This window comes from Numenius arquata, chromosome W (assembly GCF_964106895.1).
Source record: "Numenius arquata chromosome W, bNumArq3.hap1.1, whole genome shotgun sequence".
NCBI classification, from domain to species: Eukaryota; Metazoa; Chordata; class Aves; order Charadriiformes; family Scolopacidae; genus Numenius; species Numenius arquata.
The window spans coordinates 28,276,674-28,292,057 of record NC_133615.1 but is presented as its reverse complement, the minus strand read 5'-3'; positions in this window follow the sequence as shown (position 1 = coordinate 28,292,057).

Here is a 15,384-nt window from a genome sequence, read left to right as displayed (position 1 = left end):
TTGGAACAGACATGTCAATAGAACAGCATCGTGTCCTGGTTTGAGGTAAAACAGAACTAATTTTCTGTTCTGTAATTTTACTTTGCAGCTAAGCCTCTTCTAACTAACTGAACTCTCTGAAATTAACAGCATATTGTGCAGAAACTGTTCACTCACAGAGTGATAAGACCTGATTAGTTGTAATTTATGCCAAGGAATGGTATGCAGAGAGGCTCTTGCTTATACTTATTGCTATAACAACCAAGGTCAGCCCATTTCCTTATTTGCCCCATTGGAGGGTCGGAAGCGGAAGAGCATAGAGGGGTCGCACCTGCAGGGAGGAGCGGACAAGACAGGTGACAAAAAACTGACCAACAGGAGTATTCTATCCCATCTGCCTCATGCTCAGTATAAAAGCTGAGATCAAAAGGTCAGCCCTTTTTCTTCAATGGCCGGTATCAGAGGAGGACTCTTTTCGTCTGCCTTTGATCCCGATCCATGCATTCCTGAATCCAGATCTAGAATCCACACACAGAAGCAATAAATATGGATTCAAAGTGGAATATCTAATAAGAAAAGGAAGTCTTTCTTTCCTGCAAATGGAAGATTATGACAATTCAATTGAAAAAAAAACACAACATAGCAAACAATATTCATAATATATGGTTTCCACAGGCTACAGAAATCATTGCGAGGTGCTGTATACTGCAGTTTTATGACTCTTTTTTGGCCAAGTTAATGATTAGGAGATTACATAAGCTGTTTATTACTTGCTGCAGCCTATGGAGCACAAAAAATGAACTGGTCATTTAATTTACGCTAAATTTGTACCAGACAGCAGAAAAAAGCAAAGCAACTCACTGAAGACAGAGCAAGCATTAAAATGCTGCAACTGAGAAAACAGAACCGTTTTCCAATATCATGTTGTATAGAGAGAAGAAATAGTTTGGTAAAAGACAATTAGTATAAAAAAGGTCTTGAACTCTGCCTGGACCCATGGATTAATGCCTAGCAACAGAAATGTCTGCATGTGTATTCACACACTCACATGCATGAGCATAGCGGTTGTGGATGGACAAGGGAAGAGCTTGAGAATGACATGGGCGAAGGGAGGAAAAGAACAGCAATTCAGTTTTCATGTTTCCCCAAAGTCTCAACTAGAACTAATCTAAATGAATTCATCTGAATGTCTGTGATGGCCAAATATTTAGTCACACACAGTCTGGCTGTCCAAATGAATGGTGAGGAAAGGACTCACATCAGCTTCATCAGAGTTCAATGCCTGCCAGACTGATGAGCCAAGCACCAAGCTGAAAATGTTCTGACTATTCATAATGACACTGCAGTCTAGGGCCTTTGATTAATTAATTCAGGAACTAAAGCTTTCAGTTACTGTAAGAAGAATATTTGAGGTGGCTGTTTCTCATCCCTTACAGTATAAGAAATCCACATCCCACTGCTCCGCACTCAAGCCTGCACTGGTACCATTACTGGAATGCCTTTGACTGCTGCTATGCAGGGTCTAATGTACAGTCCAGTTCCTCCCCTCCCTCAAACAATTTACTTTCCTACAAAATAAATAAAACAATATAAATGTTCAGTGCCTTGCCCTTGAGAGATTTTGCTAAATGAGCCTTTTTCAAGCCACAAAATAAACATTTTTCTTAATTGTTACTAATAATGTTATCTCTCAGTGCTCTCCAAAAATCTCTGATCAGCAGCAGGGCCCTCACACAGCACTGCTAGAAATGTTGCTAGGTAGCATTAAACATGCAGACAATCAACAGCTTAAAAAAAAAGAAGATTGATCATTTTATTGCATTATTGTTCAGACAGAAGAAAATTCATTTTCATTAAGATAAAACTTTTCCACTCATTCTCAGCCCAAAATCTGGTTAGAGGAAGGCAAGGCGTTTTCTATATGTATTCCAATTAAACAAAATTAGGTAACACAAATAGGAAACTTGAACAAGTTGCATTGAAGTTAGGGGGTTGCTGCTGCACTTTTTTGGGCATGCAGTCAGTCACATTGACTGTGTTTAACAGAAAACTTGAAGGATGCAAGACATTGTACACAAGTCAGACTGAAAAAAAATCCCTGTTCTAAGCCCTCCCCAACCTAAGTTATATCACCAATATTGTCCATCTATTTGAACAGAGTACCCAACACAGACTCGGTCCCAAAGCAGTTGCCATTTCCTTCTTCTAGTGTATGCCGTTTCTCTGTCTAGTTAATACTGCTCTCTGTATCATGATACTTCAGTAAAGTTGCACAGAAAAGCATTTTAAAGCTTGATATAAACAGTATAAGTGAGATCCCAGATAAACAGCAACAAGGAAAAAAACAATGATTAAAGTTGGGAGAGGTTATTCATTTAACTTCTCCAGTATTCACTTTGCATCCAGCATGCATTTATTTTTTTAAATTCCACTTGTTCAAAAACTTGCATGTTTCTTGCTGGAACAAGATTGTGGCCTATGTAAGAGGAGAAATTTAGCTAGAGTCAGACCTGTGCTGCTTTGATATGAAAGTGAAAAGGCATTTCCTTACTTTTCATGGCCTCTTAAACAGCCTTTTTGTTTTAGAGTAAGTCTCACCTGGCAGAAGACCATTAAGCCCCAAAGCACAGAGGATTCACAATGCAGTGGCATGAAGGGCCCCTACAGGCCACGTGCAATGAACGCCTAACGGAAATACACCTGGCAACAGAGGATGCAGCAAACTCACTGGATTCAGAAATTACATGATTCTCTGAATTACAATCCATTTGTAAGGGATGCGCAAAGACTCCAACGCCAAAGGTGTATTTATAGGCTTCTGGCTGTTCTCTACTTTCAATTCAGAATTAGAAAGTTTCAGTTTTGCTCCTGTTGTGTATAAAATATTCCATATAGAGACCATTTTTTTCTCCTTAGCACTGGGAAGTATGACTTATAGGACAGTCTGGCTTAGTTCAAGTGATTTGGCTGCATTTCTCCCTTCCCTTGTTCCTTCTCAATTGAAGGTTATATAATATATATAATAATAATAATATATATATCATATAATAATAATAATATATATATAATATATATAAGACCACGCGGACAGCGACAGCAGCAGCGGTGAGTGCTGCAGCTTTAAATCTCGAGCTAGAGGGGGCTTCCCGGAGACGGAGAGGCCGAGGGAAGGCGGAGAGGCCCGAAAGGACTCGGGAATCGCGAGAGGGAGCGAGAGGCTGACGTGCCTGGGGGCGGGCCGGGCGAGCCGCGGCAAGTTTAAAAGCGGCCATAGCGCGAGCTTCGCCCAGACCACCCGGACAGCGACAGCGGCAGCTAGCCGCAGCAGGGTCAGAGCGCGTGCCGGGTGCGCGTGAGAGCAAGGGCAAATATATTAGCGCACGAGCGCACAGCGGGTGGGAGCAGCCATCAGTTGTCGATCCCCTCGTGGCTCTAGACAAGAACATGGCCCCAACACGTGCAAAATGCCCCACAAGGAAGAATGTGGAAACTCAGACGGAGGTCCCACAAAAACACGTGTCTGTGCAGGTCTCCGGCTGCAGTGAATGCCTCAGCCTGGCATGTGTTCCTAATGGAGCCAGAGACACTGCATGTGCGCAGTGTGATCAAATAAACCACCTACTCAGGCAGGTGGTTGAACTGAAGGAAGAGGTGGATAGGCTTAGAAGTATTAGAGACAGCAAAAGCGAAATAGATTGGTGGAGCCATACACTGAGGCGTAGGAGTGGGGCAGAGGCTCTGCAGGATGTGGATGATCTCCCTTCTGCTTGTCACCAGGCAGAAGAAAGGAACCTAAGGGACAATGAGGAACGGAGGCAGGTCCCTCCTCGGAAGGGCAAGCAAAACTCCTGCCAGCCCCCGTCACCCTCCCAGTTGCACTTACAAAATAGGTACGGTGCTCTGGAAGTCGAGGGCCAGGCATATGAGGATAGGGACAAGGATTTAGACAGTGAACTACCCAGAGTCAGCCAGCCACCCCCACGCCTTAGGACTTCAGCAACAAAAAAAAAGAGGAAGGTAATTGTGGTGGGCGACTCTCTTTTGCGGGGAACAGAAGGCCCCATTTGCAGACCGGATCCTTCCCACAGAGAAGTCTGTTGCCTCCCTGGGGCCAGGATTAAGGATATAAAGAAAAATCTCCCTGCCCTGGTCCGCCCCTCGGATTACTATCCATTATTGGTATTTCAAGTAGGCAGGGATCAGGTAGCTAACAGTAGTCCAAGGGCCCTGAAGAAAGACTTTAGGGCCCTTGGACAGCTGGTTAAGGGATCAGGAGCACAAATTGTGTTCTCCTCCATCCCATTACTTGCAGGAATTGATGAGGGTATAAACAGGAAGAGCCAGCAGATTAACTCTTAGCTCCAAGGCTGGTGTCACCGTCAGAACTTTGGTTTCTTTCATCATGGGATGTTCTATAGGACATTAGACCTGGTGGCAACTGGTAGGGCAAGCCTTACCCAAAGGGAAAGAGGAATACTAGGACAAGAATTAGCAGGGCTCATTGAAAGGGCTTTAAACTAGGGTTGAAGGGGGATGGGGATGAAAGCAGGATTACTAAAGAGGAGCCTGGGAGCAGATTACCAGTGCCGATGGGTAAAAGTGCTAGCAAGGTCTTGTGGCCTGTTGCCTCAGCAGAGGTGGAGGATTGTAACCCATGTGGTAATGACATGAGGGACAGTGATAGGCTGGCTACCACAGAAGGGTCTAAGCATGGTCAGGGAGGTGTTGGGCCTCACCCCCCCATAAAAATGGCAAGAAAACTAGCCCAGCTAAAGTGCATTTACACAAATGCACGTAGTATGGGCAACAAACAGGAGGAGCTGGAAGCCATTGTACAGCATGAAAGCTATGATGTAGTTGCCATCACGGAAACGTGGTGGGATGAATCAAATGACTGGAGTGCTGCAATGGATGGCTACAAGCTCTTCAGAAGGGACAGGCAAGGAAGGAGAGGAGGAGGAGTGGCCCTGTATGTTAGGGAGGAATATGAATGTGTGGAGATAAATGAGGGTAATAGTAGAGTCGAGTGCCTGTGGGTACGAATCAAGGGGAGGACCAGCAAGGCTGATATTGTGGTGGGAGTCTATTACAGACCACCCAACCAGGATGCAGAGGTTGATGAAATGTTCTATAAGCAGCTAGCAGGTGTCTCGAGATCACTTGCACTTGTCCTGGTGGGTGACTTCAACCTACCAGATATCAGCTGGGCACTCCATACAGCTGAGAGGGAACAGTCTAAGAGATTCCTGGAGTGTGTCGGGGATAACTTCCTGACACAGCTGGTGAGTGAGCCAACTAGGGAAGGAGCACTACTTGATCTTCTGTTTGTAAACAGAGAGGAACTTGTGGGGGATGTAACAGTTGGAGGCCGTCTGGGGTACAGTGATCATGAAATGATAGAGTTTCTGATTCTCAGGGAAGCGAGAAAGGGAACCAGCAGGACTGCCATCATGGACTTCCGGAGGGCAGACTTCGGTCTTTTCAAAAGTCTGCTTGACAGAGTCCCTTGGGAGGCAGCCCTGAAGGGCAAAGGAGTCCAGGAAGGCTGGACACTTTTCAAGGAGGAAGTCTTAAAAGCACAGGAGCAGGCTGTCCCTGTGCGCAGGAAAGCGAGCTGTCGAGGGAAGAGACTGGCCTGGCTGAACAAAGAGTTAAGGTCACAGCTCAGGGAAAAAAGGAAAGTTTATGTCCTTTGGAAAAAAGGACAGGCTACTTGGGAAGATTACAAAGGTGTAGTAAAGTTATGCAGGGAAAAGATTAGAAAGGCCAAAGCTCAGCTAGAACTTAACCTGGCCCTGGATGTTAAAAACAATAAAAAGAATTTCTATAAATATATTAATAGCAAGAGGAGGACTCAGGAGAACCTCCACTCTCTCCTGGATATGGAAGGTAACATAGTGACAAAGGATGAGGAGAAGGCTGAGGTACTGAATGCCTTCTTTGCCTCGGTCTTTAGCAGTGGAGTAGGGTGTCCCCCGAGTACCCAGACCCCTGAGCTAGCAGTTAGGGGCGGGGAGCAGGATGAGGCCCCCATAATTATAAGGGAGATGGTGAGGGACTTGCTCCAGAACCTCGACATAAACAAGTCTATGGGCCCAGATGGGATTCACCCGAGGGTTCTGAGGGAGCTGGCAGAAGTGCTTGCAGAGCCACTTTCCATCATCTACCAACAGTCGTGGCAAACTGGGGAGGTCCCAGCCGACTGGCGCCTAGCAAATGTGACGCCCATCCACAAGAAGGGTCGGAAGGATGATCCAGGGAACTACAGGCCTGTCAGTCTGACCTCGGTGCCTGGGAAGGTCATGGAACAGATCATCCTGAGTGCCATTATGCAACACATGAAGGATGCCCAAGTGATCAGGCCCAGCCAGCACGGGTTCACGAGGGGCAGGTCCTGCTTGACAAACCTGATCTCCTTCTATGACAAAGTGACTCTCTTGATGGATGAAGGAAAGGCTGTGGATGTTATCTACCTAGACTTTAGCAAGGCCTTTGATACAGTGTCCCACAGTATTCTGCTGGAGAAACTGGATGCTCATGGCTTAGATGGGTATACTCTCCGCTGGGTTAAAAACTGGCTGGAGGGCCGGGCCCAGAGAGTGGTGGTGAATGGAATGAAGTCCAGTTGGCGACCGGTCACGAGTGGTGTCCCACAGGGCTCGGTACTGGAGCCGGTTCTCTTCAACATCTTTATCAATGATCTGGACGAGGGGATCGAGTGCACCCTCAGTAAGTTTGCAGACGACACCAAGTTGGGTGGGAGTGTTGATCTGCTGGAGGGTAGAGAGGCTTTGCAGAGGGACCTAGACAGGCTGGCTGGATGGGCTGAGACCAACGGAATGAGGTTCAATAAGGCCAAGTGCCGGGTCCTGCACTTGGGTCACAACAACCCCAGGCAGCGCTACAGGCTTGGGGAAGAATGGCTGGAGAGCTGCCTGGCAGAAAAGGACCTGGGGGTGTTGGTCGACAGCAGGCTGAACATGAGCCAGCAGTGTGCCCAGGTGGCCAAAAAGGCCAACAGCATCCTGGCCTGTATCAAGAACAGTGTGGTGAGTAGGACCCGAGAGGTGATCGTCCCCCTGTACTCGGCACTGGTGAGACCCCACCTCGAGTACTGCGTCCAGCTTTGGGCCCCCTACCACAGGAAAGACATTGAGGTGCTGGAGCAGGTCCAGAGAAGGGCAACGAAGCTGGTGAGGGGTCTGGAGCACAAGTCTTATGAGGAGAGGCTGAGGGAGCTGGGGTTGTTCAGTCTGGGGAAGAGGAGACTGAGGGGAGACCTTATCGCTCTCTACAAGTACCTGAAAGGAGGCTGTAGAGAGGTGGGGGTCGGTCTCTTCTCCCAAGTTACAGATGATAGGACAAGAGGCAATGGCCTCAAGTTACGCCAGGGGAAGTTCAGGTTAGATATTAGGAAATATTTCTTTACTGAAAGGGTTGTCAGGCATTGGAATGGGCTGCCCAGGGAGGTGGTTGAGGCACCATCCCTGGAGGTATTCAAGAGAGGAGTTGACATGGTGCTTGGGAATATGAATTAGTGTTGGGTGGTGTGGTGGTGTGTGTGGTTTGTTTGTGGGTGTTGTGTGTTTTTTGTTTTTTTGTGGTTTTTTTTGTTTGTTTTTTTGTTTGGTTTTTTTTTTTTTTTTTTCGATTGGTTGGACTAGATGATCTTAAAAGGTCCCTTCCAACCTAGGTGATTCTGTGATTCTGTGATTCTGTAATATATCTTCATCTGCAAAGCTTAGGGAAGCCTACAGGTAGAAAACAGTGTACTAATCTATCACAAAGCAACAACAGATAAAGAACTATTTATTTACTTCTAAATACATACTTTCTAAACAAGTGGTCTGCAGCAGTTTCTTGTGGGAAGAAAGACCTCTTAAGGGTCTGCAATTCCAGTACCTAATTCAGAAATCAACTTAAAAAATCAGAGCAACAGTTATTCCAACTGAGAAGAACATGCACAAGACACTCAAGGAAACAAGACTACTAATTTATAAAGAGTTATTGAGAGCGAGCAAGTCTGGATGCAAACGAGTAAAGCAAAGTCATCCCATCAAAAATGTCTATACACAATCCTGTACTAGTTTCATTTCGACCATACATAGGGTGACACCTTCCATTAAACTGCTAACAGTTGACATGGAGAGGAAACATAAAATCTTGGGTCTGTGCAAACCTCCTGAAGTTCAGCCAAGCCAAGTGCAGGGTCCTGCACCTGGGACATGGCAATCCCAGGCACAAATACAGGTTGGGTGGAGAATGGCTGGAGAGCAGCCCTGAGGAGAAGGACTTGGGAGTGCTCGTGGATGAGAAGCTCAGTATGAGCCGGCAGTGCGCACTGGCAGCCCAGAAAGCCAACAGCTTCCTTGGCTGCATCAAAAGAAGCGTGGCCAGCAGGTCGAGGGAGGTGATTCTACCCCTCTACTCTGCTCTGGTGAGACCCCACCTGGAGTACTGTGTCCAGCTCTGGAGTCCTCAACACAGGAAGGACATGGGCCTGTTGGAACGGGTCCAGCAGAGGGCCACGAAGATGATCAGAGGGCTGGAGCACCTCTCCTATGTACACAGGCTGAGAGAGCTGGGGTTGTTCAGCCTGGAGAAGAGAAGGCTCCGGGGAGACCTTATAACGGCCTTCCAGTACCTGAAGGGGGCCTTCAGGAGAGATGGGGAGGGACTCTTTATCAGGGAATGTAGCGATAGGACGAGGGGTAACGGTTTTAAATTGAAAGAGGGAGATTTAGATTAGATTCTAGAAAGAAATTCTTTTCTGTGAGGGTGGTGAGACACTGGAACAGGTTGCCCAGGGAAGTTGTGGATGCCCCATCCCTGGAGGTGTTCAAGACCGGGCTGGATGGGGCTTTGAGCAACCTGGTCTAGTGGGAGGTGTCCCTGTCCATGGCAGTGGGGGTTGGAACTCGATGATCTTTAAGGTCCCTTCCAACTCTAACCATTCTATGATTCTATGATCTTTACTCCCTTCTTCTACACTGCTGTCACTACTGTGCACTTCAGCCTCCTTGGATCTTGGCAGTCACCTCTATGAAAGCTACAGAACTATTGCAAATTGACTAACAAGATTAGCAAATCTGCACTTGATGTGTTGTCCTGATTTCAGCTGGAGTTAATTTTCTTTGCAGTGGCTGCTGTGTTTCAGATTTGGTATGAAAGGAATGTCTGTAATGCATATTGTTTTAGCTGTTGCCAGGTGGTGCTTATATTATTCAAGGACTTTTTTTAGCTTCCCATAGAAGCTGAGAAGGAGTGTAGACAGGACAAGCTGGCCAAAGGAAAATTCCATACCATAGACATCACACTCTATATATAAATGGAAGTTGACCAGGTGTGGAATTTAGATGAGGTGAAGTCTCTGTGCTCAAAGAGCATTTAAGACTGGCTTTGCTATCTCTTGTGCAACCCAGGGAAGTAAAGACTTGTCTGGCTATCACAGGATGTATAAATAACGGGGTGTCTTGGGGAGCCAGGGCAGTCCTGATTTTTTCCAGAAAAGACAGTATAAATCAAGATAACAGAGACTCTGTGGTAGTTCTTTGTTTCCTTGAGAGGCTACCGTGCCCGATAACTGATCTTTGCCTCATTACCTGTGAAATGCATATTAAAGTTGACACCCCTGTATATGCTAATGAAGATTTTAGAGATCATGCTAAACATATATGACTATAGCACTGGTCTCTCCACCCAAATCATACTACATGTCACCTAGGGGAGGGAAACCTTGTAATTTTGGGGATAAAAGACAGAGAAAATGACTGTTAAATTGGGAGAGAAGAAACTTGATACCTGACGGACCAGTTGATGGGCTGACTTCTCTTCCTCCACTCCAGCCAGGGATGCCTTTCTGGGTAAACACTGCGCCTTTCACCCTCTGGTGAATGTTAACCCTGGGTTGTTGTACTGTCATTATTTTTGCTAGCAATATTAACCTTAATTATTGTAGTTAGTGAATTTATCAATGGCAATCTCAAATCTGTTCTGTTGCTCTCAATAAAATAACTAATTTAGATTTTTGTGAATCTGACTCAGTGAAAGTCCTTTGCTGGGACTCTGATAGCAAATCAGTGAAAGTCCTGGGACTCTGACAGACAAATATCAAAACTACAGTCCTTTTAACGCGACAACCGAGGAATGAGAATTGGCAATCGCAGCTCGAGATGGGCTGGGCAACCAATTCTCTAGGTGGTGAGAGTGGCTTGTGTTGTATTACTTTACCTTGTATATTATTTTACCTTTTTTTTATATTATTATTGTTGTTGTTGTTGTTATTTTCTGTTATTGCTCTATTAAACTGTCTTTATGTCAACCCACAGGTTTGGGGTATTTTTCCCTTTCCCCTCCTTTTTTCCCTCTTCTTTGTCGTGGTTTCGGCCGAATTTACCAAAACCAGACCGACAGATGGCCCCCCCAAAAGAGGAGAGAAGAGGAGAAAGAGATAAGGAGATTCAGAAGTTTAGAATGAACTAAACTACTTCAATGAAGAATTAATATTAAAATAAAAATAAAGAAGAAAATAATGAAATAGATACAATATATACAAAACCGTATCAAGCTCCCAGGATGACAGTCACATCACCGGCAGGCACTGGGGAAGTCCCAGACTGGACTCAGCGACGAATGGGAACTGGATTCCAGCTCTGGAGTCAGGAACACACGGATCGGGATCAAAGGCAGATGAACAGACAGAGTCCTCTCTGGACGTCGGCCATCGCAGGAAGGGAGCTGACCCTTTGATCCCTCAGCTTTTATACTGAGCATGGGGCAGATGGGATGGAATACCCCTGTTGGTCAGGTTTGGGTCACCTGTCCTGTCCACTCCTCCCCACCAATGTGACCCCTCTACGTTTTTTCCATTTCCGACCCTCTAAGGGGGCAAATAACGAAATGGGCTGACCTTGGTTGTTATAGCAATAAGTATAAGCAAGGGCCTCTCTGCATACCATTCCTTGGCATGGAGCACAAACATTGGTCTTATCATTCTGAGAACGAGCAGTTTTCTCCACAATATGCCGTTAATTTCAGAGAGTTAGAGGAGGCCTAGCTAGGATGTAAAGTTACAGAACAGAAAATTGGTTCGGTTTTACTTCAAACCGGGACGCCCTCTGGGGGGGAGGGGGGAGAACTGAGAGAGGGGCTGCATGGTCCTAGCTTAAACCACGATGCTTGTTCAATAAGGTGTTGATGCATGCAGATATATTTGCTGAAATGACTTCAAGAGGCATCAAATCTCACCAGAACCCCTTCTATTTTCAGTTCCTAATTCCTAAACCTTTCTAACCTGAGTATAACAAAAAAAAACCCAGGAGATGAAAAGGAAGGAGAGGAGATAATGATGGTCGCTGTGAAGGCAGCTGATCAGGCAGTGTCTCCCTCAGCCCCTGCATACACAATCAGCACCAGCTGTAGGCCAATTAAATCCAGCTCCTCACAGGTATTCACAGAAATGACAAACACAAAAGAAATTGGCACTTCAGATCTGCAATATTTAAAAGCTTTGAGGTGGAACGAAGAAAGATAAAAGCCTGAATTAAGTTTATTGCCACCTTGTGCTTCACTCTAATGCAGGTTTTGAACAGGGCCTCCCCTTGGTATTAAAAGTTGGACGAACATCTGCATTTAAAATAAAGGAAAACAAGCACATGAAGTGCTTTTAAAATGCCAGTTACCATAGTAGATAGGGGGCTTTAGTATATATTCATTTATTATTATAGTTGTATGACAATATGGTAAAAATATATTTGCCAAGTGGGCAATACAAGCTTGACTGTAAGTCAACATAATATGCTAGATTGCTTAGATTTTCATAAATATTTTTGGTGCTTATTTTCCATAAACATAACTCTCATTTCCTAAAACAATTATGATATGTGATATTAAGGATGATAGAGAACAGAGGAGCAAATCACTTCCTCTACTTCATGGTATCTTTGAAGTTTTGGGAGAGGGGTTTTGGAGGTTTTGTTTGGGTTTGGGGTTTTTGGTGTGGGATTTCTTGTTTTGATTTGGGTTTTTTGGGATGGGTATTGTTGCAGGATTTAAGCAAGCTGAAATCAGTGCAGAAAATTGTGGTCAATACACCATAAAAAACACATTAAAAAGCCACTAAGTCTCCAATATGAGAGCGTTCCTAGCAATCATTCTACTGAGATGCAAATCAGAGCTGCTTTTTGAAATTGAAGAGCCAAGTTGTGTAGAAGCATAGCCTGATTCTCAAAAGTGGAAACCAGCCAATTCTCCCCATGGCCTTACATAGCAACACCAGGTTATTTCACATTTTAAGAGCTTTGTAGATGGTACTAGTGGTCTAACTTTAAAATGGTCTTCTCTCTGCTTCCTTACCCCTAAATACTCCGTGGTGAGACAAAGGTCCACATGTACTGTGGAGTCCCACCCACCTCGCTGCAAGGGCACATTGCACAGGGCACATTCCTGTACTCACTTCAGTAGCGCTCAATGCACTTAAGAGAATTAGATGTTCTGTGGCAGCACTGAGTTAAATGAACTGACGGTAACCCACCAAGAAAACTAAAATTAATCAGAACTAGGACATGCATCTCTCTACAAACACTGTGCTTAAGCGCTTCCTACAATCAGGTCTTTTATTCAGGGATCTAAATTTAGACATCTAAGTATAAAAATTCTGGCCCATACTTTTAATGGAAGTGCACGATTGCGAAGCTGAGAATGTTAAATCTATTTTTAGTTTTCCTTTGCATACTTGTTTTTTCCACACAATTTCTGCAACTGAATAGAAAAATATCTGTGTTATTTTCTGGACCATATTCACAATATTGATTTTAGTCATTGCATTTTGTGCAGTTATAAAGCCTACTCCAATGAATTGGAGCTTTATCATTATTGCCAGTGAGATTAAAATTTTATTCTCTGCAATCAATGTACTCACTGGTAAACTTTTTTAGTCCTGAAAATATTTCTATTAAAATTAATGTTTAATATGTTGTGATCTGCACACATCCTAAATTGGAAACTAAAACTTCCCTGAAAGGCTTCCTTTTAGATCTTTTTATGCAATTATCATCCAGCTATTGCACTACAGGCAAATTTTTGAATTTTCTTCCTCACATAGGTGGTTTCATAGCATGGATATATTTAAACTATTTTCATTACTACTAATGCTCTGCTAAATTTTAGACAATGCAATATTGAACAGAATGTGTTCTATTAATAAGCATGCTATTGAAATACTGAGCAGATCTATTGTGTTTTGATGCTCAAATAAACACTAAGATCATTTTCTATAAATCATCTCCTGTCTAAAAAGATGACTGAAATTGGATTTGATTTTTTAAAAAAGTAATAAAAACAATGAAAACTAGTTTGAAAAATTAACCAGTGGATTTTAATCAAAAAGAGTATTCTCTAGTCAGACATGTTTGGGCCTTATTTAACACAGTGCTTATTTTCACAGGTACAAAGGACCTTTAAAGGCACTGGTTGTAGCAACAGTTCGAGGAAAGAAGTTTAAAAAGAGACTCAAGCTCTGTTTTGTAAATGAAATTAAGCAGAGATAGCAAAACTTTAAGTCCACACAGCACAGCGCTTGGCTCTTGCACGCATACTTAAGCTGGCTTGGGAACCAGGAGCTAAGTATCCCTGTCAGTGCAGTATCTGCTTGAGCCTGCTAATTAAGCTTGCTGAGAAGAACTAATTACTGATGCAGCTCTATTGCTTCTGGGAGCCAAGTTAATACCACTATGCGGTACAACATATCAGCCCATTTGGAGCAGGCTGACCTGACCAAAGCAGGGCACAAGCATGCCCTTAAGTAATTAATTTCTGATATCAAACAACAAATAAAGATTCTGTTTCTCCACTGGTGACCCAGCATGTGATCTCCCATAGGCCCCCTCCTCCATGCCTCATCTGTCACATACGGAAAATGCTCTTGCAAGAGTACCTGAGCAGGGAAGGGCTTACTGAAAGCCAGTAAAATAAGCACCTTCTGATTGCTAGTGTAGCTGCACACACTGAAATCTTCTTCATTAACTCTGCAACAAAGCATCCTCATTTCCTGCATTTTTGATTGCCACAAATATCGTACTAAGTGCTCAAATTAAAAGAGAAAGCTTTATGCTATTTTCTAGCATGGACTTCAGCTGCCATAAAATTTTGCTTCCTATCTTGCTATAACAGGTCTCCATAAGAATACTGCTAAAATTACGTGGGAATCCAAGTTGAGGGAAAAAAAGCAAGAATGTAGTCAAAACAGCAAGCCCTGCTAGGGCTAACAACTGCTGGTTACTACTGCTAGAAGATAACAGTGAGGCAGGCACAGAGAACTGCTGTGCACTCAGCAAGCACATATGGCAATATGCTTCTGTGGTCATCCTGTCTTTCCATCTCTGCTACCATCACTACATATTTTCTTTCCTTTCTCTGTTGCCTGTACCCTAAACTGTAAGCTTTACAGGACAGGAACTGTGTTTTATTTTACATGTGCAGCATCTGCTAAATGACTCCAAGATTGACAACTGTGGTCCCTCCATTTCCCAGCATCTCTGCAGGGACGCAAGTAAACCAGAAAATCTCTGAATTTTGTTTACAGTTGATTATACCAGTTCACAAACCCTGGCAGTTCTCTTGGTAGTTTGTACATATGTCCTGGTTTCAGCAGGGATAGACTTAATTTTCTTTCTAGTAGCTGCTGTGTTTTGGATTTAATATGAGAAGAATATTGATAAAACATATTGTTTTAGTTGTTGCTGACGTGCGGAAAGCAGACTCCACAACCTGTGAGGTTGTAAAGTAGGTATGTTTATTCGGCGCCGGGCAGCACGGGGGGTTGCCCCACCACAATCGTGCGCACCCACCGCGGCAGTTAGCTTAGGATTTATACAATCACACTTTACATATTCAAGGGACGCCTATACATATCCATGACTTTTCCCCGAAAAGGCAGTCTTTATTACAATGAGTTCCGAGAAATCATTTCCATAGTCTTCGCCTTTAACTCCTCCCAGCTGCGCATGCGCAGTGCCTCCTGGTGGTCATGGGCTGGGGTCTCGGGGATGAAGGCCGTATGTCTTCCTCGCTGTGGACCTCTCGCTTTTAATGTTAATGTGTTGCTCCAGGCCATGGGGTTGGGAAACCAGATGATCCCTCTGTCAGGACAACTGGGTTCCTTCTTTGAATACCAATTGTTCCCTTATCTCCCAGTGAGGCCGATGTGACCACTTTACGGTTTCAACACATCCTTTCTTTGCCTAAACACCTTGGCAATGGCTTTAGGCTATAGATACACAGCTTAAGCCAAGCAATGGCCCTGCTATTAACCCTTGAGTGTTGTTTCCCCTTATCATTGCTAAGTAATATTTGGATGGCTGCACTAAAAGAGTTGCGGTCAATGGCTTAATGTCCAAGTGGAGACCA